Here is a 25657-nt window from a genome sequence, read left to right on the forward strand (position 1 = left end):
ATTTCTGTCCTGTCTCTGCCCCTGTATTTTCATTGGTTGGTTCCCGTATGTGTGTCAGCATTGTTCTCAGCTGTCTTGTATTTCACCCCGATTACGTTTGTTATTTAAACCGCTCGTGTATCTTGTACCCTGCGAAGTATTACGTGAGTTTCCGTATACCAAGCGTTTGTTGATCAGTTCATGTGGTATTGTTTTGATCTTGTTCTCGCCCTCATTCTCAATTCCTGTTTTGCCTAGTTTGTGCCTGTTTGTCAATTGCCTGACCCATTGCCTGTTTTTTGACCACAGTATTGTCTCATGATTTGGATTTGTCTGCCTGCCTCTCTGTAATAAAAGCTCTTATCTGCACTTGCATTCGTCCTAACCTCCATTACGAGAATCACGTGACACATTTGGACTCCACTTAACTCTTCTCTATGTCACTTCACTTCATGGATGTGATCGTGACAGATGACTATGTTTGGCTACATGCTAAAATGTTTGATCATTCTGAAAGCATCTACTTTTGCTTGGGAGTCCTAGATGCTTCATCTTTGGAATAATTTACATAACATAATTTGAAGGATATCTTTTAAACATTGACAAAAATATTAATCCATTAAATCAGTAAATACAGGATTTTGCAATGACTTTTTTCAAAATTTGTGATGCAGTTTGCAGAGTTTTGTGTGTGTGTATGTGTATGTGTATGTGTAAAACTACTTGAATTGGCAGGCTCCTCCGAATTTTGCAGATTAAATATTGCAAAATTGCAAAATCCTGGAGGGACTGATTAAATACAACACAGAATTTTTTTTTAATTTAATATGACATGTGCTGTATATAATTTAAATATACATAATAATTTTATTCAATGGGATTTCATTCAATGTATTATATTATATGCACTATGCAGCACACTATAACGTTATGGGTTTAGTTAATGGGTGAAGAAAAACAGTAAATTAAACATATCTCAACATAAACCCTCGTTATATTAACATTTTCATTAGACAGATAACCAAACCTGTTGTGCTACACTTGAAAACAAGAGAAAAACAGCTTCACTAACTAACTCAGACATTTATATAATTCTTAAAATCAATACAGTATATCCAGTTAGCATGTCTGCATTTTTAAACAGGGAATTTGTTAACTCTTCTTATGTGTAACATTAAATTCAGATTTATTTTTATAATAGCAACTTAGTTTATTCCTACATGCAGCCTGTGTAAAAGGAATAGATATTCATTTTGTTCTAGCCGGTTTAGGAACATTATGCTATACCCTGCTTTAATGTGCCATATTTAAAGGCAGTACAAACACTATATAAAAGAAATGAGTGTTCTATGACTTACCCAATGAAGTGATATATACAGTATACTGTACATTTTGTTTAATGTTATATATGTACATATATTTTTTCCTCCTAGGTAGACAAAGTTGTTTGTTTTTTTTTTAAAGTAAGTCTTATATCCTGCACAACCTATTGTCTAGAAAATAGTACACTTCCCTAGAGATAGAATTCTGTCTCTGAATGACGTAAGAAAAGCATAAGTGCCTACACTGGTGGCCTCAGTTGCTTGAAGGTCTCAGTTGGTGAGGATTACAGTCAGAGATCTTTGGAAAATTAGAAATGGTGAATTAGTTATGGAGCTGTTGTGCAAGTCAGATGAGAACACATTGCAGTAACACAGGCTGGCTGGCAGATTTTCACAGAGGTCAGAAAGTAATATTACACAGGCGCTATTTTGCAGTCGTTACTGATTGGGTTATTAAAACAAAAAGGACTCCTTGAGTCTTTGAAGAACAAAGGACAGCCTTTTGAGGACAAAGTACAGAGAGAGAGAGAGAGACGAGAACTGATTTGAAAGTAGTTCATATATGTGCAACTAGAAAACAACATCACCGTACTGAAGAGGTGATTCTTAGAATGCCAATGTCAATAACATGTTTATCACAATAGTCTCAGACTAATTCACACTAACTTAAAGGGCACGCCTCCTTTACTGAAACTGACAGACCCACAGGCCATGCCTCCTTTACTGAAACTGACAGACCCACAGGCCACGCCTCCTTTACTGAAACTGACACTCACAGGCCACACCTCCTTTACTGTAACTGACAGACCCACAGGCCAAGCCGCCTTTTCTGAAACTGGCACTCACAGGCCACGCCTCCTTTTCTGAAACTGACGCCTCCTAGACCAGACCATATTATAGATATAGCCCATGTTGAATCTTAGCTTTCTCATCATGCCTATGGGCACCAAATGTTCTTTACATTCAGTTAGTCTTAAACCTATATACCTTTCCTATTACCTTCACTGCTTATTTTACTGAAAATACACTAGTTTCTGAGTAATATGCTTTTCACTGAATAACTAAATAATATGCTGGGACTTTAAGGAGTTGAGCAATCTGTAGATAGTGTAAATTACGCGTCTGTCACAAAAGTTTACATAGAGTGTCACAACAGAACAGGGCAAGACAAAAGCAGAGAAGAAAACCCATGGGCAATGTCAAAAGAATTTATCTCTGCTTTCACTGCTGCTTTTATGGCACTGAATTTATTTCCATGAATCAGCAAGAAATAAGAACTAGAGGGGACATTTTCAGGCAGCAGAACACATAGATGGCCTCTTTCATCGAAATAATAAAAAAAAGACGATCCCTCCAGGAGTCTACACACACCTCATCAATACGACAGACCTGTCCCATTTGGCAAAGGGATTTGAAGTCCTAAAAGTATTAAGGCTAATATGATCTGATCTACTGGTTTATTATCTGGCACCTCTCAGTCCTCTGGGTGCTAATTGCTGGGGTTTTAAAAAAAATCATTAAGAGTTGGGAGTGACACTGAGCTGCAGGCTGTGATTTTATTTGCCAGCAACATGACCATTATTGTGAGACTCAAGGGAATACTTTGTGGTCTTGCTAATCCTTGAGTATTTGCAGGTTTTCATCATACTTTTCAATATTAAAGCCTTTCTAATGGCATGTTTGTTACAGGGTGCGGTTGTAAAGATGAAACTATTGTCAGGGATTTAAATTTGTGTTGTCATGGCCAGAGGTAGCTAGACAAACTCACATAATTTCTCCATAGACAGTAATTGTTATAAGCAGTTGTTACGGGCTTCTGAGCCACCAAGGTGTGCAACAAAAACATATGATTATTAATTTTTTCTCTTGGTTTCAGTCATCACCACCTTGGTAGTGTGCAACCTGTGCAATTTGGATCGTATTAAAATGGACAAGATCATGATAAGCTGCACATAAACCTCTGCAAAGAAGTAGCTAGATGATGGAAAAACAGGCCCAAAACATGGCTAAAGGTGTTAATGTTAATTAATTGAATTTTTCCAATTTGTTAGTTTTCTCCAACCATTATACTCAACAGTTCGAAATTTCTAAGTAGCTTGCCTCCAGAGTAAGCAGACTTAGCTTAACTCACATTATGTTGCTACCTAGCTAATAAACAGTATCACAGTGGTCATATTAGGTTTGGTTATTTGGTTAAAAAGTGAAATATGTTTTTGTACTGATTTCCAGAAGTGTATCTCAGACAGTTTGTACTGTCTTTCATACTTGATACTAGTGCAGTCTTCAGTGAACAGTAAACTCAATGCTAGTTGCAAGTTAGCTAGTCGCAGTGGGAGGATAAATTGGATGTCTCATTGGGTGATACGTTATGTGGCTGCATGTGGCTGATGTTTATGTGGTATTAATATAAAATCTGAGCTAGCATGATTAAATGAGATAGACACAGTATATGATGATATTTCTGCTCACATTGTCTGATGTCTTATTGAGAAAAGGCAGAATTGCTCTAGACACATTCAATTATGTTTATTGGGAATCTGTGAAGCAACAACCCTTATTGGGAGTGAATGTTTTTTCATCAAGAACATACAATGACCTCCATGACAAGTGATTTATTCCAAATGATGAAAATACATGTATATGAAAAATTCCCATGCAACCTTCACATACTTCTACCTACACTTTATACAAATGGATGGAATTCATCAGTGTTCATTCACCACTCCTAAAGGAATAGTTTGGTGAAAGTGTCTCTTTTCCCCAATTGCCAAGGCCATAGTTAATAAGCATAGTTCAAAACAAATGTTTGTACTTGGCATATAAAGCTGATTGATTTATTTATTTATCCTTAAAATATGGAAATGTCATAAACTATATAGCTTAACTCAATATGCTAAAATGGAAACTAAGCCTAAAAGCAGTGGATGTTTTCTGACGTTAGATAATAAAAGGCTTAAAGTATGTCATGTTAGGGTGTGAATATTAGAGTATGTTGTGATGAGATGTGTTTTTACCTGAGACATGAGACATGTGATATAGTAGATGTGAGGCTGTTGGACTCATGGATGTGTTCAAGGTAAGAAATTCCAATAAAACAGTCAATATTTCATATACATTTGACTAATTTATTATGGCAGCAGCACAGTGAGTTACTTTAAACACCTGAACAGATTTTGAAGCAGACACATGCATTATGTATGGAATAAAATGGGTGCCTAACTCAAAGCAGAGTTACTGTTACCAAAATCGATTAGTTTCCTATAACACCACATCCCAAAGTGTTTTATACCGGAGCGATTGGAGACCATTCCCTTTCGATGAGAGCTGGCGACTTCCGGCGACATGAGCGACAGCGACCATTAGTGACTAGTTCTGGGTGTGTCAAAGTTGAGAAAAGTTTAACGATATGCAAATTTGGAGCAGTTGAGTGCATGTGGTCCATAGCCTCCCATGCTCGCAAGCAGAAGCAGTGCCAATTGCGGCAATCGCACAAATGGCAATTAGCTTATCTTATCTTATTGTAAATGTAGCTTGTCATGTTACTGAGAAACCACAAAGTCCTGTCTTGAAGACTTTCCCTTGTTGTAAAGGTTAAAGTTACGATTTTAAACTCTAACTTACAAAACAATGACACTGGATACTCTTTCCATAAATGCTAATTAAACGTCACACTGAAAACTTCACCATATCAACAATTACAGTTTTTTTTTTTTTAAAGTCAGTTTATTTGAAGCATCCCTGTGTATTAGCTGTTACTAAGAAATAATAAGGAATTAGAACAATTGCATTAATTTAAACCTTGCAGCTGGAACTACTGTCTGAGCCGCTCTTATATAAAACGAATCACCCTCTGATCAGTCAGATTAGATCATTCAACAGTGCTGTGTTATAATACAGATATCAATTCTTCATTATAAGTGACTGAGCCTAGTGCAGTATGTTTATTGATATTGTGAAAGCAGAAAGTGTTCCAGAAAAATCCACCTCCAGATGAGTCAACATCCTCATTTACTTGCCCTAGGCAATATTTGTAGGTTTTATTGAAGCCAAGGATACAATCAAAGTGCTATCATAGCTGTGGGCACTGAGAGCGATTAAAGTGTTGCTGTGTAATATGGCCTCTTTAAGAAAAGCTCAATAACCAAGCGTGTGTTCTTCAGCTTCATCATCTTAGCCTGGCTAGACACTTATAACCCTGTGAGATATCATCTTCACCTTCACTTTGCTTTTCATTTCCAGCTAAAGAAAATTCCAGTGCAGACAGTGAGTGACTAACCGAGAAGTCCTAAAGGTACAGAGTCTGCTATCGATCATCCTTTTAAATAAAATATACAGCTGTATTAAAGTGAAAAGATGGCGTGATGGATAGCAGATGGAAAGGTGCGTTTGAAACAGTGGAGAAATATATGTTCAGTATTATTATAGACTCTTGAAAAAATGACTGGGTGCCTTGTCTATTAGACTGAACCTAAACCTTTCAGTGAGGTGCAATTATTCAAAGAGATGCTTCCTTATAAACATGGAACATGTTGTTTCTCTTGCTGAGGAAGTTGTCACTGTTTTGCACAGCTTGGGACTGAAAACAGTGCAGCCTTATTAGTCATCAAGTGCTGACGCCATCTAAAATGTAAATTCATTTATTTTATTTATTTAAAACGCCTCATGGGCAGAAATCTATCCAAGCACACAGCCGAACAGTTAAGGGCTTTAATCAAGAATCTAGCAATAGCAGTTAATAAAAAATAATGTTGTGCTGTATTCTATTAAAATTCTGTTTTACTTGTGTAACACCTTTAACAACAAACACTGTCATAAAAATGTGACAGTGGTGTACAAGTTCAGTTTTGCAGATGAGGAAAGGTAGCAGTTAGAATCAGTCTAAGGTTTTCATTATGTATGAAAAAGCATACATAAATGACATGAAATTATTAACTTTTGGTTTTGCAAGTTGAAAACAACACAACCTTCTCAATCAGGGTGTTAGGTGTTGCATTTAGATATTTATTTCAACAGTTAAGCCGAACAAAAACAATGCAATCTTTCTTCAAAAAAATCAGGAATGGCAGTCTGTGCTGTTTCAGTAGCTGCTTTTGCCCTCTATGGAAAAAGAATCACTTCTTGTATCATCCATTTCTTGTCATCATCTCCTAATTGCCTATTTCTTGTTCCTGAAGCATTATTTTATAGATTGAAGCGTTTAAGGCCTATCTCTTGTTGTAACTGTCCACTTATGGCTTCAGCTTTTTTTTATTTTTTTTATTTTTTTTATTTATTTATTTTTTTACAGATGGCTTCATATTTTCTTCACATACTCTCTGGTTCTTAAAGTTGACCGTAATGGCAAGCCTTGACAGACCTGGAGTGCAAAAAAAGCAAACTGCAACCCATGAGGCTTCCATCACCATGCTTCAGAGTCAGTATGAGGTTCCTTCAAGTCAGAGGGAGTTTTGGGGTTTTGCCTAAGCCGGCATCTGGCACTGCAGTCAAACAGTTGTTTTGGCTGAATGGATGAGTCAAAAACCAATGGATGAGGCACTCAACACATTTTTCCCCCATTTTTTTTTCCAATAGTCATTTATAATTATGGAGACAGTTTTCTGTCAGAAGTAATACTCTGTGACTGTAATGTAGAAATACTATGTTATTTTATGAATTTCAAATACACAGTAAATTTTCCATCCATCCATCCATATTCTGTACCACTACATAAGGTCATGGGGAGCCTGGAGCCCAGGGTGACAGCAGGGGACACTATGGACGGGGTGTCAACCCATCGCAGGGCACAATCGCACACACACTCACATACCCAGTCACACACTGCAGACAATTTTTGAAATGCCAGTCAGCCTACAACTCATGTCTTTGGACTTGGGGGAGAAACCGGAGTACCCGGAGGAAGCCCCAGAAGCACGTGGAGAACATGCAAGCTCTACGCACAGAGAGCGGAAGCGGGAATCAATCCCCCAACCCTCGGGGTGCGAAGCAGACGTGCTAACCACTAAGCCACCGTGACAACCCCCTGCCCCCATCCCCAGTAACTTTTTTCCATTTTCCATCTTTAAAATTTTTTGTGTATGCATCTTATTTGATTAACCATTAAGTTCCTAATTTATCAATTCAGACTTACTTTATTGGTGTACAGATGAGCATTTCACAAGATTTGACAGTTTTCTCAAAACTTTACAATAGTGAGACATATCAGTCAAGTTGTAATTGTGTAGTGGCAGCGTAACTGATTGTGTAGTGGCAGTGTAACTATAGAACGCTACGTCATACTTTTATACATTTGTAGTTACATTTAATGTTGTGGAACATCCATGAAACAAGTTAAATCTTGTTATCACTTGTGTTATAACAGACATAAACAGTCACTCCCTCACATGCCTCTTTTTTTTTTCTCTCTTTTGTAGTTACTATGACAAAAATGTTTTTTTATTTTACAGAAACAGCAATGCACATGGAAAACATAAAGGAATTTCTACATTTCTAAATGTTAAACAAATGTCTCCTTACAGAAAATTTCACCATATCAATGACTATATGTTTCAAGACCCACAATAAATAAGAAACAAATAATAATAACATAAAAAATCTGTTTATTGACAGAATTTGTCATATACATTAAGTCCCAGTGAATGAGGTACTATAAAATGATAACATATTTTAACGAGAATATTAATATGACCTTTACAGCAGACACTACATCACAGCTGTGAGAATTCAACAGTGATGTGGTATATCTGGATTTATATTGTTAGAATGTGTTTGAGCAAGTAATAGAGGAGGCTGTTATTGCTGATGTGCTCCATGTGTTATCACGACCAATTTGGTGGGGAGGGGGGTGTCAGATTGCACGGCAGGGACAAGTGGCCGACCTCATGGTCCTCTGTGTGTATGTGTGTTTAGAGAGAGAGAAAATGCATCTAGTCCTGTGAGGTTTCATTATTTTGTCCAGAACACACACACATAACAAAGCCGCCGGTGTAATTCATCATCGTTTCATCTCCTCTCACAGCTGTTGTTAAGCGGCAGGTCACAGGATCGCACCGTGTCCAGGACACGCTCTTACTACACAAACATGACCTGGCCTGTGCAAAAATAAAACATGGCTGCTGTTATTCCCTGTCCTACCTTTCGATATTGACTTGTCCTCAGTTTGTTGCTGCACACATTCCACCTACGGCTGCTCATTTATCAAGAAATGAGATGTATCCTCAGAGAAATTAATTAGTGTTTGAATAGTCTATAATTTATTTGAGAATATTAAGGCATGCAGATTTTTATTGCCATCCCATCCATTTATATATGCATGAGGTTGGATGAAATATCAAGCCACCAGGATTGTACATCCAACGAGACAGAACACAGGCTCCACACACCAAGTTCAAAATAATTTTTGTATATTCACATAGCACTTTTAAATGTTGTCACAAAGTATGGAAATTTAGGTCTAGACCAAGAGTGTGGAAACTGAAGGTATGTGTTTTGGGGGAAATCTGTCTAGTAACATTGAAATCTTGAGATGAACAATGATTCAAAATATTGAATAATACAACTATATACTATATAAAATGCAATATTACAGGGAATCCAAAAGCTGGGAGAGAGAGATTTAAAAAAGAATGTATACAGTACTTACCTTGTAATAGTTACTTACTTAGTAATACTTAATTTGTTATTATTTAGTATAATGTAACCGACTAAGGTCCTGATTTACTGAGTGTCTATTTGTGTAAAAACATGCAAACTTGATAACACCTACAAAAAAGTAGAAGCTGATTTACTGACAGAGTCTAAAGATTCTATGCAACAAACTGTATATGCAATTTTGGATGTTTCTACGTTAGGGTATAAAGCATAGGGTGGTGTCAATGCAAACTGATTACTTTTGAGATTTACTGCAGACTGAAAATCACTTCAGGAACAGCAATTGCATTTGCAAATTAATGCAACCGAAGGGCAGGTATTCAGAAGAAGCAGCCTTTATTTTGTCACATACATATTACAGCACAGTGAAATTATTTTCTTTGCATATCCCAGCTTGTTAGAAAGATGGGGTCAGAGCACAGGGTCAGCCATGATATGGCGCCCCTGGAGCAGAGACGTTTAAGGGCCTTGCTCAAGGGCCCAACATTGGCAGCTGGGGTTTGAACTCTTACATTTACATTTGCATTTATTCATTTAGCAGGCGCTTTTATCCAAAGCGACTTACAAATGAGAAAACTCTTGACCTTCTGATCTGTACCCCAGAGCCTTAACTGTTGTTTGCTGAAATCTGTTTTCTCCAATTGAAGACAAAATTACAGCACTAACTCTGAATAATGAGTCTAGTGAGTTTAGTGTCTCGAAATTATGACTTATTATTAAAAGGTAAAGTTGATTTCATTGTAAATATTTGGCACCATTTCACACTTCTCCGACAGCATTTAAAGCTACTAGATTTGCATTCTCATGTCTAGACAAATTTGTTATATGCTCGTATCAGGCCTACACTGGCCACCGGGAGCAGCAGGAGATTTCCCAGTAGCCTGGCCTGCCAGTTGGTCCAGACGGTGAGGCCAGCTGTTACAACACAAAAACTAGAGCATAGCGCAGTCACATCCACTGAATTGAAACACCCCTACCCCTTTCCCCCTGACTTTCTGCTCCAACAACCAATCACGCAATTGCTCTACTGTGACATATTGCACCAAAGCATACAAATAGAGTAGCATTATTAATCTAAACCTGGAGATACACACATATATTAATTGTAACCAGCTTTCTATCAAAATCCAAAAAAAGGGAAAAGTGGAGCTGAGAGCATACAAAAGTAAAAGCCTTTTCCTAAATTACATTGGGGGAAATAAGTATTGAACGTGTCAACAATTTTTCAGTACAAATATTTCCAGTGAGGTTATTCACATGAAATTTCCACCAGACATCAGTATTAACTCAAGAAGTCATCATTAAAGAAACATTAAAGTCCATAAAAAATTATGTGTAATAAAGTGGAATGACACAGGAAAAAAGTATTGAAAACGCTAAGAAAAAGCAGTTCTCCAAGGAAAGGTAAGGCAAGGAACCAGATGAAATCTGTAAGTAGTTAGAAAGTAATCAGTTGGGTTAGTAAATTGATGGTCTATAAAACGGCTTTTCATTACCAAGGTGTCACACAAGAAATATCTAATGATTGGTAAAAGCAAAGAGCTCTCCCAAGACCTTCGCAACCTTATTGTTGCAAAACATATTGATGGAATTGGATACAAATGTATTTCAAAACTTCTGAATCTTCCAGTAAGCACCATTGGGGCCATTATCCACAAGTGGAAGCAGCATCACTCCGTCAAATACCGGCCATGCACAGTAGCTCCTCGCAAGATTTCTGACCAGGAAGTCAGAAGAATAGTCAAAAGAATAGCCCAAGAGCCAAGGACCACTCGGAAAGAGCTCCAGAAACACCCGGAGGCAGCAGGTACCATCGTCACAGAAAAAAACAATAGGCAATGCACACCACTGCTCACACTCACCCCACAAGACTCCATTACTAAAGAAAAGGCATGTTGAAGCTCATTTAAAGTTTGCTACAACTCAATTGGACAAGCCTATGAAATACTGGGAGAGTGTAGTCTGGTCAGACGAGAGCAAAATTTATTTTTTGGCTGTCATACTATACACCGTGTTTGGAGAAGAAATGGCACTGCACGTCACCCTTAAAACACTACACCAACAGTGAAGTTTGGAGGTGGAGGCATCGTAGTGTGGGGCTGTTTTTCATCACATAATTAATTTCATATAATTGAAGGAACGATGAATGGAGCCCTTTACCGGGAGATTCTTGAGAAGAATCTGCTGCCATCCACCAGGATGATGAAGATGAGACGTGGGTGGAGTTCCAGCATGACAACGATCCAAAGCATACTGCAAAGGAAACTCTCAATTGGTTTCAGAGTTAAACAAATCAAGGTGTTAGAATGGCCCAGTCAATCACCTGACTTGAATGCAACTGAACAAGATTTAAAGACAATATGTTTAGAAGAATAGGCCAAAATCACACCTGAATACTGTGGCCGATTAATTTCTTCATAGAGGAAGCGTCTTGAAGCTGTCATTACAAACAAAGGCTTCTCCACTAAGTATTAAATAAATTTCAGTTAGCGTCTTCAATACTTTTTTCCTGTGTCATTCCACTTTATTGTACATAACTTCATTTATGGACTTTAATGTTTGGATTTCTTTATACGTTTGGATTTCTTGAGTAAATACCAAAGTCTGGTGAAAATTTTTTGTGAAAAGCCTCATTGGAAATATATTTACTGAAAAAAAAATGTTGACGCGTTCAGTACTTATTTCCCCCAAGTGTAGCTGCCAAGTGCTCAAAAATGACTGAGTGTTTTAACAAAGGAGCAGGCCAATCAATAAAACACCTAATGTTAGCCACCAGTACACCCAGGAAAACTAACATTAAATAACCAGCTACAGTTGTTAGAGATTGAGATTCCTATCTTGGTTAAGAAAGAATGGAAGATATGACGAATAAATTACCACACTAGATCTTATTTACACTGACACTTAAATGGCAAAAATGAAGCCTAGAAGAATCATAGAGACTGCTGGAATTACAGGTCATCAATATCTACAAAGCTAGTGTGCAGAATTATGGTCGAATATTTCCCAAAAAATCAAACTGTATTTCCCTTTCCTGTATTGACAGACAGGTTGTTAAATAATAAAAGAGCACGGTGGATTCTGCTGTGCATTTCCATTTAATATCTTTCAGCATGTAGGGAATCATATACTTCATAATTGTCATTTAAAAAAATTGTTTTTTGGTTCTATTTGGCAGACAAGTTATTTGATCGGTAATCCAAACTGTGTGATGTTTTGAAAGACTAAATGGAGCAAAGCAGTTCCAGAATGTATCATGGAGAAAATGCAAATGATCAAATGATGTAGAAAAAGAAATTTAGAGTCAAATTGAGTGAAGAAATTAGCAGAAATGAGTCAGCTTGTTTGGGACCGTAAGCTTGGCAGCTTTATGAGCTGTGAAAGGTCATTTCACTCGTGATTTAAGTCACTGAATGTGCTCAAAACGTAGTTTGTGGAACTTTTTAAGTAAACAATTTATATTGCTTTTAAGACCTCATGCTGCATAAAGTGAGTGTCTTACGGCTCACTCACCAAAACAGAGATGTTCTTAAATAAAGAGTTTAGGAGTATTAGTCAGATTGGAAATCCATGTGTTAATTAAGAGCATGTCGTATGTCACGCGGTCTGCTTTGCCGCCGTAATGCATTTTTGCACCAATTAACTGAGGGGACACAAACCACTTGGGTGACTTAACTGAGTCTAAACAACATTTTTCTTAAATAATTAAAGTAAACAACATTTTTCATTGGAATAAAGAAATGACATGACCAGCTAAGTGCTATTATTCTCTGCCCTCGGGGGTAGTACAGGCTATGTTTAGTACAGTGGCAGAGCATAGACACAGAGGGGACTTGAAAATGAGCTGCTAATGTTGCTAACATTCATTTTGAAATTCCTTATTGACTTTCAGCTAAAACATTAGCGTATGTGTGATTGTCACACAGGTGCACAAAGTGAAAGCAGTTTATAATGGCTGCTCATTAATGCTTGGTTTAGGGAAAAAAACCCAAACAACTAGCAGAGTTTTCTGCCATGTAGGGAACGCTAACAGAATCATAGGATTGAGATTAAAACAGACCCTTTATTGATTAAAGAATTAAAGAACTTCATTTAGTGGTACGTTAGCTCAGTTCACTCAGTAACGTTAAAGCCTTCACCAGCTTTTATTCCCTCAAGTCTCTCAGTTTGTTTCACCTTTGCTAGCACAAGTGCTGCAGTTTGCTTAGTTGCTCATCTCAAATAAATAAATATGTAATCTTATGACATAATAGTTGAATAATTACTTCACAGATGCTTTTTTTTTTCCACATCTCAGCATGTTCTGAGGACTGCATTTTGAACAATATGCTAACTAACCAAGTAAGCTACAGTATGTTGAAGTGAACACCACCTTGATTCAAGACCACCTTATATCAAGAAAGATAATGCTAACTGGCTTAACCAATTGTTGTTGGGGTCTATGTTTAGTAGCTAGCTAGCTAGCGCATGTAAATTCATACCTGTTTCTAGCTACGTAGTTAGCTATCTAGAAAAGATGACCCTTACGCAATATCTTCTGCTGCTGTCTAAGAACTCAGTAGCTGAAGTGTAGACTTTTGTTCAGGTAATGTCTTTATTTTGATTGGTCTGATTGAATCGAATTGAATTATTTACAATTTACACATACTGTCTTTTAATAGGCTTACAGGGTTGGTAATGGTAAATGGTCTGCAATTATATAGCATTTTTTAACCTTAGCGGTTCCAAAGCACTTTGCACTGTTTCTCATTCACCCATTCACACAGACCAATGGTAGCAGAGCTGCCATGCAAGGCGCTAACTTGCCATCGGGAGCAACTTGGGGTTCAGTGTCTTGCCCAAGGACACTTCGGCATGAGGAATCATGAGGGCCTGGAATCGAACCGCCAACCCTACGATTAGTGGACAACCCACTCTACCACCTGATCCACAGCCGCCTGTATTGTAGGGTTAAATGCATTATAATTTTTTTTACTCTGGAATGGAGTTCAAAGTATTGAAGTTGAATTTTTTTTTAAGTTCAAGTAAAAGTACTATGATTTTATGCTAAAACAATTACCAATATAATGAACCATGTTCTCAAGTACTGCAAAGAGTAGTTTACATGTAGTTTGTTACTTCACACACACACACACACACACACACACACACACATACACATCCCCCAAACTAACACAGGCTAAGCTGAAGCCAGACTTCGGCTTACAGACTTTAACATGATGCCCATGCTCAGGTATAGGATAGAGATTTAAAATTGAGTTTTTTGAGTGTACATGCCATATCCATGCCACATTTGGACCTCATTTGGTGGTGATCCAAAAGAGTAATTCTAGGATATTTTTGATTATTTTCAGATAGGGCAAAAGTTATATAGTTCAGATATGGCCCAAGTCCAGTAATAGTAGCTGGCTTTCTATCAAAATGAACAAAAAGAGGAAAAGTGGAGCTGAGAGATTTTAAAAAAAAATAAAAAATAAATGAAAAAGGAGAAGCCTTTTCCCACAAAGCTGCCAAGTGCTCAGAAAATTATTGAGCATTTTAACAAAGGAGTAGGTGAGTCAAGAAAACACAAAACATACACGGTTAAAGGTATATGGCAAAACATATGGTTCAGATTTGGCCCAGGTCTGTGCAACCATGCCAAATCTCAGCCAAATATACTGGATAAGAGCCACATCTAGGTGTTTATGTATTTGATTGTGTCAACATACCAACTGTTGAACTATTTGTATTTTTTTACAGTGAGAACCCTGAGCCTTTCATTGCATTTGAATACAAGAACACATTACATGTCACGTCTGCTTACCCGCTTGAACCTGCAAAGGACAAGGCTGCATTTTACTCACCTAGGAATACAACAACTTTTTTAATGTCGAACCCCAGGTGCTTTCTCTAGCCGTTTTTCACAAAGGCCACACTTCACATTCTTTTATAGGCTACTGCTGGGACATTTCTCAGCACCTGCAGGCTTGCCAATGCACTTACAATTACTACATTTCTGTTTTCTTTCTTCTCTGGGGATGCAGACATGGCACCGATTTCTGTGGAAGAAAACCGGTTTGATTAGTGCTCCTAACCATCTGATTGCAGTCTTTCTTGTATAAACTCTCTTGATTGAGTGCCAAACTGTGATAAAAAGAGCGCTAAAAACTGATTGTAATCACAGTTTGTTTTACAAGAAACAATCAGTTTCATTCATGGCCAGTCTAGAGAGTAGAGCAGCAGTAATCAAGAAACTATTTACCTGTTTTAGTGAGAGACATTAACCCAATCTATGAACAAAAGTTAGTGGAAATGTGTATGATGTCATTTGGATAATGCTAGCAAGCCAGTTTACAGTCAATATAGGCTTTATTGCCAGTTTATTAGTTACTAGACTGGTGATAACCTAGTAAAGTGGGAGCTCCGTGTGTACACTGAATTTGCAGTTTATTAGGGATATTGATCTAGTAACTAATAAACTGGCAAGTGTAAATAAACAATATTAGCATTTCTGGATGAGAAAAGGTCCTATGAGAAAGACTCAGACTGAATAATGTCCCTAAAATATTGAGTATTCATTTCACACTGCTTTCACACCTAATTTGCATCATGGAAAGTTTGCATTTGACAGATTACTGTCTGACAATTCACCATAACTCTAGTGACCTAGCACTAAACAAGGGATCTTCAGCTAAAATTTGTACAAATGTCTTGCTTAACAAGGTTCACATAATCAACCAACATGACTGAATAGTGACAACAGTTACATTCTAATGTGTAAACTTTAATTTGTAGAATCTAATTAGGAAAGTACTATCTGCCCTTTTCCACATACATGAGCTCATAGACATCCCTGATCTGGCTAGTGATGGGAGAGAGCATGATGGGAGAGAGAATATTCCATCCCTCCCACCCAGATAGCATGGCCAATTTTGATCTTTTGGACTCCTAGCCACGGATGGCTGTGGCATCTTTGGGATTCATATGTACAATCTCCGGATGATAGGGTCAATGTTTTTCTGTCGCACCACTTAGCAACCTTTGAAGGCACGATTCTGATTGAATTCTCAAATCACAAGGTGTTGGTTAATTTTCTATTACAAAAAATAGTTCTGGCTGTAAGATAAATGATAGGTCTTTATTTATGTGCTCGTTCTAATCTGCTATTGTTTCTATAGTAACAGCTGATATACAGTGACTTGTATGGCAGATGCTCTGCATAATCTAAGGCTAATAATAAACTAGACGAAACCTTAGGGCATGCAATTCAGAGACCCCTCTCTTGTAGGTTGTGTTTGTAATAGGTGATTAGGTGATGAAGGCAGAGATGTACAGCAACAGAGCAATTATAGAGCTAATCAATGTAAAATGATGGGTCAGCACTCACAACAAAGGAGGAAGAATGTCCTACAAAGAAGCTACATTGTGAAATCAAAAATAGACTACATGGCCATGGCAGATCAGTAAAAGTGCTCCAAAGCAGGTCCTCATTGTCAAGGATAAACATTCCTGTGGTCATTAGTAACACAAGTATGAATGTGAGATCAGCATGAAATATACATGAAATAGTCAGATTCAAAGCACAAAAAACACTGCCGTCCTTAAGAATGTGATTCATGAGTGGTGACCTGGAGGTCTTTCAAGATAGAGTATTATGTTTCGTCCATTAAGTAGCTTTTATATTCTAGATTTCCATATTTTTAAACAGGAATGAACCTGTACTGCTGTGAGGAGACTTTACAATGTTGATGACCTACATAGAACAAGAAAAGTGAAGGAAACTGGTGTGGGAATGAGAACAGGTAAATGATGTGTTTAAACATTTCCTTGGGGAGAAGAAGCACAGAGTAAAGAACATTGAGGACTTTGATAACACAGTGAGACATGAGTTAAAAATCTGACATCAGTGCACAACACTCACTCAATAATCATACAAGCAATTCCATGTTATTTTATACAAATGGCAAGTTTATGATAAAAGAAACGTGAGCACAAGGGAAAAAACACTCTCAGATTGCCCCCTTACTGGTGTAACTGCTCTGACAAATATCAGATAAGTGCAGATCTGAATGTTTGAACTAGAGGCATCTGACCAATCCCGCCCACTCTTGCAGAATGTTTGATCAATCCCACCCACTCCTGTAGAAAGTTTGATCAATCTTTCCCACTCTTGCAGAAAGTTTGTTCGATCCCACCCACTCCTGCAGAAGTTTTGACCAATCCCACCCACATTCACAGAAGGTTTGACCAATCCCACCAACTCCCACAGAATGTTTGATCAATCCTGCCCACTCCCACGGAATGTTTGATCAATCCTGCTCACTCCCACGGAATGTTTGATCAATCCCACCCACACTCACACAAAGTTTAACCAATCCCACCCACTATCACAGAAGGTTTGACTAATCCCTCCCACACTCAGAGAAAGTTTGACCAATCCCACCCACTATCACAGAAGGTTTGACTAATCCCACCCACTCCCACAGAATGTTTGACCAATCCCACCTGTTCCTGTTGAAGATTTGACTAACCTACCTACTCCCACAAAAAGCCTGACCAATCCTGTCCACTCCTAACACAACACAGACTTTTTAAATGCGTTTGCAGACTTCTTGGGGGAATTTACACTGAAATATAATAAACTGTTAATTCTTGGATTTTAATGTTCATGTATGCTGCACAGCGGATTCATTAGCCAAAGAATTTATTACGCTGATTAATGCATTTGATCTAGAACATCATGTGAATGTCAGCTTGGACATACATTTGACCTTGTGCTATCATATGGCATTTCTTCTTACGATCTTGAGGTTTTTGATAATGGGTTTTCTGACCATAAATCTGTCATCTTTTCTGTTCACTGAGTATTTAATACTTCTAAAGCCACTAAATTTGTCTGTCGATCTCGATTAATTACCTCAACCACTAGCAAAGCCTTTTCATTAGCTTTTTGTGATGCTATTCAATCAGTGGATGTCAGTCAATGTGATCTTCTATTTAGGCTCAGTTCCATATGCGTGAACGTCTAAGACTCAATGGCTCCTGTAAAGACTTTAAAACAAACCTAGATCTGAGCCCTGGATTGACAACAACATACGCTCTTTGAGGCAGATCTGTAGAAGAGCGGAAGGTAAGTGGAAAAAGTACAGGCTTCACATTTCCTTCGAAATAATTAGTGATTCATTATCCAAATTCCAGTAGGCAGTGAGAGTAGCGAAATCCAGGTATTTTGCGGAAATCATTAATAAGAATGATCGTAGGCCCAAAACTCTTTTTACTAATTTTAATGCTGTTGTTAATTCAACTGTTTGTGAGTACCCAGCTGTGTCAAAAACTGTGTGTGAGGATTTTCTTAGATTTTTTGTTAATAAGATCAATGATATCAGATTGGGGATATCTCCCACTGCTTTTGATTCTTCCTTTCCGTCTGTTTGTACTGCTGAGTTCAGACAGTTTGAACCTGTTTCTTTTTTATCTTCAAGAAATAGTGGGTCAGTTAAAGCCATCAGGCTCCTCCATTGATGCTATTCCTCTGTATTTCCTGAAACAAGTTTTTGATGCAGTGGGTCCCTACCTTTTGACTATGATAAATCGATGGTTTGAAACTAGTACTGAATCTGACATTTTTAAAACATGCCCATTATCCCTTGCTTAAGAGACCTTACTGTTTTAGCCAATTTTAATTTCTACCTATTTCTAATCTGTCTTTTATTACAAAGATCTTAGAGAAAATAGTTTGACAACAACTGCAGAGTTAAAAAAAAAATGAAATTAAGATCTTTGAGGTTTTTCAATCAGGTTTTAGAAAACACCACTCGACAGAGACCGCACTTTTTAAGGTTTTAAATGATATTTTACTAACTGGTGACACTGGGGACTCTGCTGTGCTTGTGCTCCTTGATTGGAGTGTTGCTCTTGACACTGTGGACCATGCTGTCCTACTTGCTTGCTTGGCGCACTGTGCTAGCATAAACAGAAGTGCTCTTAAATGGTTTAAATCATATCTTTCCAATAGAAGTTTTAACGTTAACATTGGTGAACATTCATCTGAGGAAGCTTGTCTATCGTGTGGTGTGCCCCAGGGATAAATCTTAGCTCCCATTCTTTTTTCATTATGCATGCTCCCATTGGGTTCTGTTTTAGGAAACATGGGCTGTAGTTCCATTGCTATGCAGATGATACTAAAATCTATCTGCCCTTAAAAAAGAGTTTTGATGGTTTGGAAGTGCTTAGGAACTGTTTGTCTGATGTGAAGGCTTGGTTGTCTTTGAATTTTATTCATTTTAATGAGAGTAAAACTGAAATAATAGTGCTTTGTCTGTCGGATTCTTTTAGTACACGCAAAATATATCTTGGTGATTTGTCCTCTTCTCTGAAGCCTTGGCTAAAAAATCTGAGTGTTGTTTTTGATGATAGTTTGAAATTTGACAAACAGATAAATACAGTGGTCAAATCATGTTTTTTTCAACTTTGACTACTTGCAAAATAAAACCTATTCTGTCTAGTACAAATTTTAAAACCTAATTTATGCCTTTATTACATCTTTATTACATATGGATTACTGTAACTCACTGCATTTTGGGATTAACCAGTCAGCTCTTTCCCGCTTGCATCTGCAAGACTTTTAACTAGTACTAAAAAACAAGATCACATTGTGCTGGTTTTACGTTCTTTGCACTGGCTGCCTGTGCGTTATTGAGTAAATTTCAAAATTCTTCTTTTAGTGTTTAAATCTTTAAATGGTTTGGCTCCTCTTTACCTTTCGGATTTACTGACTGAACATCGTCCTGTTTTGTCTCTTCGGTTGTCCAACCAGAGATTGTTGTGCATCCCGAAGTCGAAGCTGAAATGTAATGTAGGGGTGACCATGCCTTTTCGGCAGTGGCCCCCAGACTGTGGATTGCTCTACCCTTCTGTATTAAATCTGCACCATCAGTATCTGTCTTTAAATCTAAGCTAAAAACCTATCTTTTTTATTTGCCATATAATCAATGAGGAAATTTTATTGCACTGTATTTTAGTAATGATATTGTATTGTCTAAGTGTTCTGTTTTTATTGTGCAGCACATTGGTCAACCATGGTTGTGTTTAATTGTGCTATATAAATAAAATTGGCATTGACATTGACTCCTGATAGACTTTTGACCAATCCTGCTCACTCCCACAGAAGGTTTGACCAATCCTGCCCACTCCCAAAGGAATTTTAACCAATCCTGTCTAATCCTGATTGACTTGTGACCAATCCCACCCACTCCCATAGAATGTTTGACCAATCCTGCCCACTTCTAATTCCCACTCCCAAAGGTTTGACAAATTCCACCTGCTTCTGTTGAAGATTTGACAAATCCTACCCGCTCCCACAGAAAGCCTGACCAAATGCCATCCAATCCTGCTTGCTCCCACAGGTTTGACCAATCCTTCCCATTCCCATGGGACTTTTGACCAATCCTGCCCACTCCTGTAGAAGGTTTGCTCAATTCTGCATGTTATTTTAATTTGCACCTAACTGTGATATTTTATATTGACCTTATTTCTATTTCCCAAAATATAAACTAATTATTCATTTCAACCACAGTGACTGGGTTTAAGAATTTACTGAGGATGAATGAATGAACACTAAACACGTCATGTGCATTGCAAGCAGTCCCCTCCAATATGCTTCCATGTGAATCATGACTGTGGTCTTTCATCATCCTGCATGCTTCCTATCTTCCACACACTCGCACCCACAGGTAAGCAAAACCATTAGACCCTGTAACTATTTTGCTGTGTGTATTTTGCACACCTCCAGCTTGAATGATGCACTTAATGTTATTAGTAAATTTCTAAATCACATCAGTAACTCTATGGCTAGAGTATATCTGGATAATATTGTTTCAACTATATTTGATTGAATTCCTACTTTCTTATTCAGTATGACAGACCATGCAGCCACATGTCATCTCTACAGCCTGATGTCATTTTCAAAATGCAAACATATCCTACCCATGATCCTAGATCCATCCCATAAATCCATTGTCTGTACCGCTTATCCTTGTTGGGTCATGGGGAACCTGGAGCCTATCCAAGGGGGCATGGGCCATAAAGGGGGGACACCATGGACAAGGTGCCAATCCATCGCAGGTCACAATCACACACACCCATTCATACACTTCAGACATGCCAATCAGCTTACAACTCATGTCTATGGACTGCGTTGTATGGGGAGGAAACCAGAGTGCCCTTAAATAACCCCTAAAGCAAGGGGAGAACATGCAAACTCCACATACACACTCCACGGCAGGAATTGAACCCTCAACCCTGGAGGTGTGAGGCAAACATGCTACCCATTAAGCCACAGTGCCCCCTATGGTCCTAGATTTCAAATATAATATAATGTAATATAAACCCAAACACTATGCACCTGAAAGTCTCGAAAACCCTGTGAAAAAAATGAATTCTACTGTAGCTCTCAACCGCCTCAACCTTAGAGATATCATTTCTGTTCATAATAGAACACACAACATCTTTAACATCCTCCAGGAAGATTCAAGAGACTCCTTTACTTTTTAAGGGACTCCCAATAATCGACATGCTTGTTTGTGCCAAGTATTATGTTCTAGATGAGGTTGATGCAGATTTATTAACCCAGCCACTAAAATCAGTGGCTCTGAAGGATTTGTTTTTGTCAAACATCACTCCTCATCTGTCTGCTATAAAAGATGCCATCACCTGTACATCACTGGAACCAAGAGATAATTGGTTGATTGTTTTGATGAGCATCTTCATACGAATGGAATGAAAGATTTCCCCCGTTCTAGTGATGAGACACTTCAACAACAGTGTACAAAACAGTAATTAATGACACACATAAGCTTAAAGCATACAATAATATAGACATTTAACATGTTAAAAGCAGGAAACGAACAACATAGTGTTCGTATGTGAAATTAGGATGAGAACATTATAGTATGTAGTGATGTGTTTTGATCTGAGATTCCAATAAATGTCAATAAAACATTCAGTGGTTTTTATTTTAGACTATTTCATTGTTCTACACTGGAGTACTTTAGGTCACTACACAGGTTTTTATTTTTATTTTTAACCAGACCATTAAATATAAAATACAGTGAATAAGTACAGCACTGCAGTCTGTTTTATTGATATTGCAAAAACTCAAGCTGCATGTCTGGGTAAAAACACTGTCCAAAATGCACCTAATATATTATATTCTATGAGTACAACAATTTGCTGCTTCTCTGTTTTTCTTGTTTTACTGTAATCTGTAAGATGTCTTACAGTTTATCTTTTTCTTCTTGGCTAGACTCCAAGGAAATAGGCAGTGTAACTCACTTAGAAGTCAGACTAATGCTTGGATTGGCTTAGGAGCTAGACTGACTACTGTGGATGAAATATCAAACATTTCAAATCTGCATTGATACAGTCACTCCAGAGCTTTAAGTGTAATCCAACTGAGATCTGAAGTGACAGTAAATCAGTGAAATCTGACAGCAACACGGCTCCCTTTAACCTCAGAGTTTAGCTACTTGGATCGACAGCACACATCACCAAAACAAATACCTAACTGGAAACACCGAAGCCCAAGAATGGGTTGGCAGTCACATAACTCATTGATAATGCGCTCTTTTAGCATTAGCCTGGAACAAACAGGCTTTTAGGCTACACCAGCATTAGACTAGACTAGTCTAACTTCATTGAATTGACTTGATAAAGTTATTTGAGGACTGATGTTATATTATAAGAGGACTGATGGTAAGTAGAGGTGGAATCAAGAGAAGAACACACGTACCACTGAGTGTTCGTGATTTTATGTCCAACATGTTTGTAGGGGACTAGTTTCACTAATTCACTGGACTGGTCTCAGTACATATAATACAGTTGTCAGCCTTAGCAAAGTAGGTGTGGCATCTGTGCCTGTCAGTCCCAGTAAAGCAAGTTAGGCCTCGGTTCTTGGCAGTCACAAGAAAGGAAGTATGGCTTAAGTGCCTGTCAGTCATAGTAAAGGAAGTGAGGCCTCAGTGCTTGGCAGTCATAGTAAAGGAGGTGTGGCTTCAGTGCCTGCCAGTCATAGTAAAGGAGGTATGGCTTCAATGCCTGTCATTAAAAGATATGTTGCTTCAGACCCAGTAAATGACTAGTAAATGACAAGGTGTAGCCTTAGTGTCTGTCAGTCCCAGTGGAGGAGTGTCCTCAATGCCTGTCAGTCCCAGTAAAGGAAGTGTGGCCTCAGTGCCTGTCAGTCCTAGTGCAGGAGTGGCCTCAGTGCCTGTCATTCCAAAAAAGTAGATCTGGCCTCATTGCCTGTCAGTCCCAGTGGAGGAGTGGCCTTAGTGCCTGTCAGACCCAGTAAAGGAGGTATGGCCTCAGTGCCTCTCAGTCCCAGTGGAGGAGTGGACTCAGTGCCTGTCAGTCCCAGTGGAGGAGTGGCCTCAGTGCCTGTCAGTCCCAGTGGAGGAGTAGCCTCAGTGTCTGTCAGTCCCAGTGGAGGAGTGGCCTTAGTGCCTGTCAGACCCAGTAAAGGAGGTATGGCCTCAGTGCCTGTCAGTCCCAGTGGAGGAGTGGCCTCAGTGCCTGTCAGTCCCAGTGGAGGAGTGGCCTCAGTGCCTGTCAGTCCCAGTGGAGGAGTGGCCTCAGTGCCTGTTAGTCCCAGTGGAGGAGTAGCCTCAGTGTCTGTCAGTCCCAGTGGAGCAGTGGCCTTAGTGCCTGTCAGACCCAGTAAAGGAGGTATGGCCTCAGTGCCTGTCAGTCCCAGTGGAGGAGTGGCCTCAGTGCCTGTCAGTCCCAGTGGAGCAGTAGCCTCGGTGTCTGTCAGTTCCAGTGGAGGAGTGGCCTTAGTGCCTGTCAGACCCAGTAAAGGAGGTATGGCCTCACTGCCTTTCAGTCTCAGTGGAGGAGTAGCCTCAGTGTCTGTCAGTCCCAGTAAAGGAGGTCTGGCGTCAGCGCCTGTAAGCCTTGAGGATGTCTTCACTTGCAGTTCGTAGCAAAATACTGTACATTTCTGTTTTTTTGGTTTAATTCTTTGAACCTGTTCGGAGCCATGGTCAGAGGGCATGATGCACCAGGAAAAGAGTATTTATACACACTTAAATACTTACTTCTACTGACTTGTGACTGCAACATTTATTATCCTCTCGGTCACAAATACAAACAAACCACCACAATACAGGCTAACAGCACAGCAAAACATGCTGAGCCTTTAAAAGCATCATAGCATCTGGCAGGCAAAGCATGAGGAGCAGACCAGCCATTTTTATTAATACAGGAAACATGAGCACTCATGCCAGCCTTGAAAAAGGCTCAAAGCTGGAAGAGCTCACAGACTGACTATAAATTAGAGCAGTTTGCTGTCTATGTTGCAATGCTAATAAAGCAGGAGTCTCTAGAGATTGCAGCTGCACTGGGAGACTTTCACACACAGCATATTGCATTTCCATTTATTTCCACAACTTCCTCTAATATTTGACAATGTTCTCACATTACAGAGCTGTCAATAATGTATCTTCTCAAAGGAGAAACTCAAGTTTGGAGTTTGGTTTCCCTAGGCTCTTTAAACGACAGGGGAAAAATGATGTGGACCACCGACATCCAGCCAATTAGGACAAGGAGGGGAACTGTGCATGTCAATTCATTTTCTAGCTCTTACAGTAGTGTAGCAATATTGAGGTGTTTGGGCTTATATATGTATATGTATGCACATCAATTTAGAATGTGTAGCATTTATCAATGGCCTCTCTGTACAGCACTTGTGATAAATACCTATTTTCTCTTGTGTATGGATGGGTCTTACGCACAAATTCACAACTTGTTCTATGCATGCTTTGATAAATGAGAGCCCAGGATAAAGTGGTTAGTGAGGATGAATAAAAGACCAAAAAAAAAAAAAACAACAACATAGGCTGCCTAAGGCTTTTGCACAGTACTAAATGTATACTATATATGCAAAAGTATTTTAGAAGTATGACTGTTTGCTACTAAGGCAATCCCTAACACTCTTAAATAGGCAATATTGTCTCAATTAGTCTTGCTGATATGCTGTCTCAGTGATGGATCCCAGCTGCCTTGGTGTTTGTGTGTGTGTGTGTGTGTGTGTGTGTGTGTTTGTTTTAGAGTGCTTAAATTTGCGATGATTTGCATTTTGCATTTGTAACACTTTACACGGTCATTTGGCTGCATAATTTTCCACGCCTGTTTGCTTTATCGGCCCTATTATTCCTGGCTTTATTGTGGTTGGGGGGGGGCGTGCGGATCGGATGGTGGCGAGCTGGAGCATGTGATTAATGGGGCCTATTATACCGCTGAGTGAGGTAAAATTGCACTGCACAGTCAGAACTACCCCGGCACAGACTATCCACATCATGCTGATCTTTAATTGATGGCTAATTTCAGCATCCCCAAAGAGAGGCCTTGGGGCTTTATTGTTTTTTCCCTAAATAGAGTCAAACATCAATATTGCTGTTGTGGTTTTATCTAATTATCACACTATTTCCTTCATTTTTATAGCTCTGAGTACTCATTTAAATGATAACACGCACACTAGGGTGACTATAAATTGGTTTAAACAAAAAAAGAGGAACACTAGACAAAATAACTGTTGTTACTGTAATTAAGTTGATTTAAATAAACTGTCATTATACTTTTTAAACAGATTTTTTAATTCACCAATTTACATAGAGAAAAACAAGCCCTTTATTTTGCGTGAGCATTTTAAAGCCTTTATTTAGACTTGC

The sequence above is a fragment of the Ictalurus furcatus genome, chromosome 8, assembly GCF_023375685.1.
Source record: "Ictalurus furcatus strain D&B chromosome 8, Billie_1.0, whole genome shotgun sequence".
Lineage (NCBI taxonomy): Eukaryota > Metazoa > Chordata > Actinopteri > Siluriformes > Ictaluridae > Ictalurus > Ictalurus furcatus.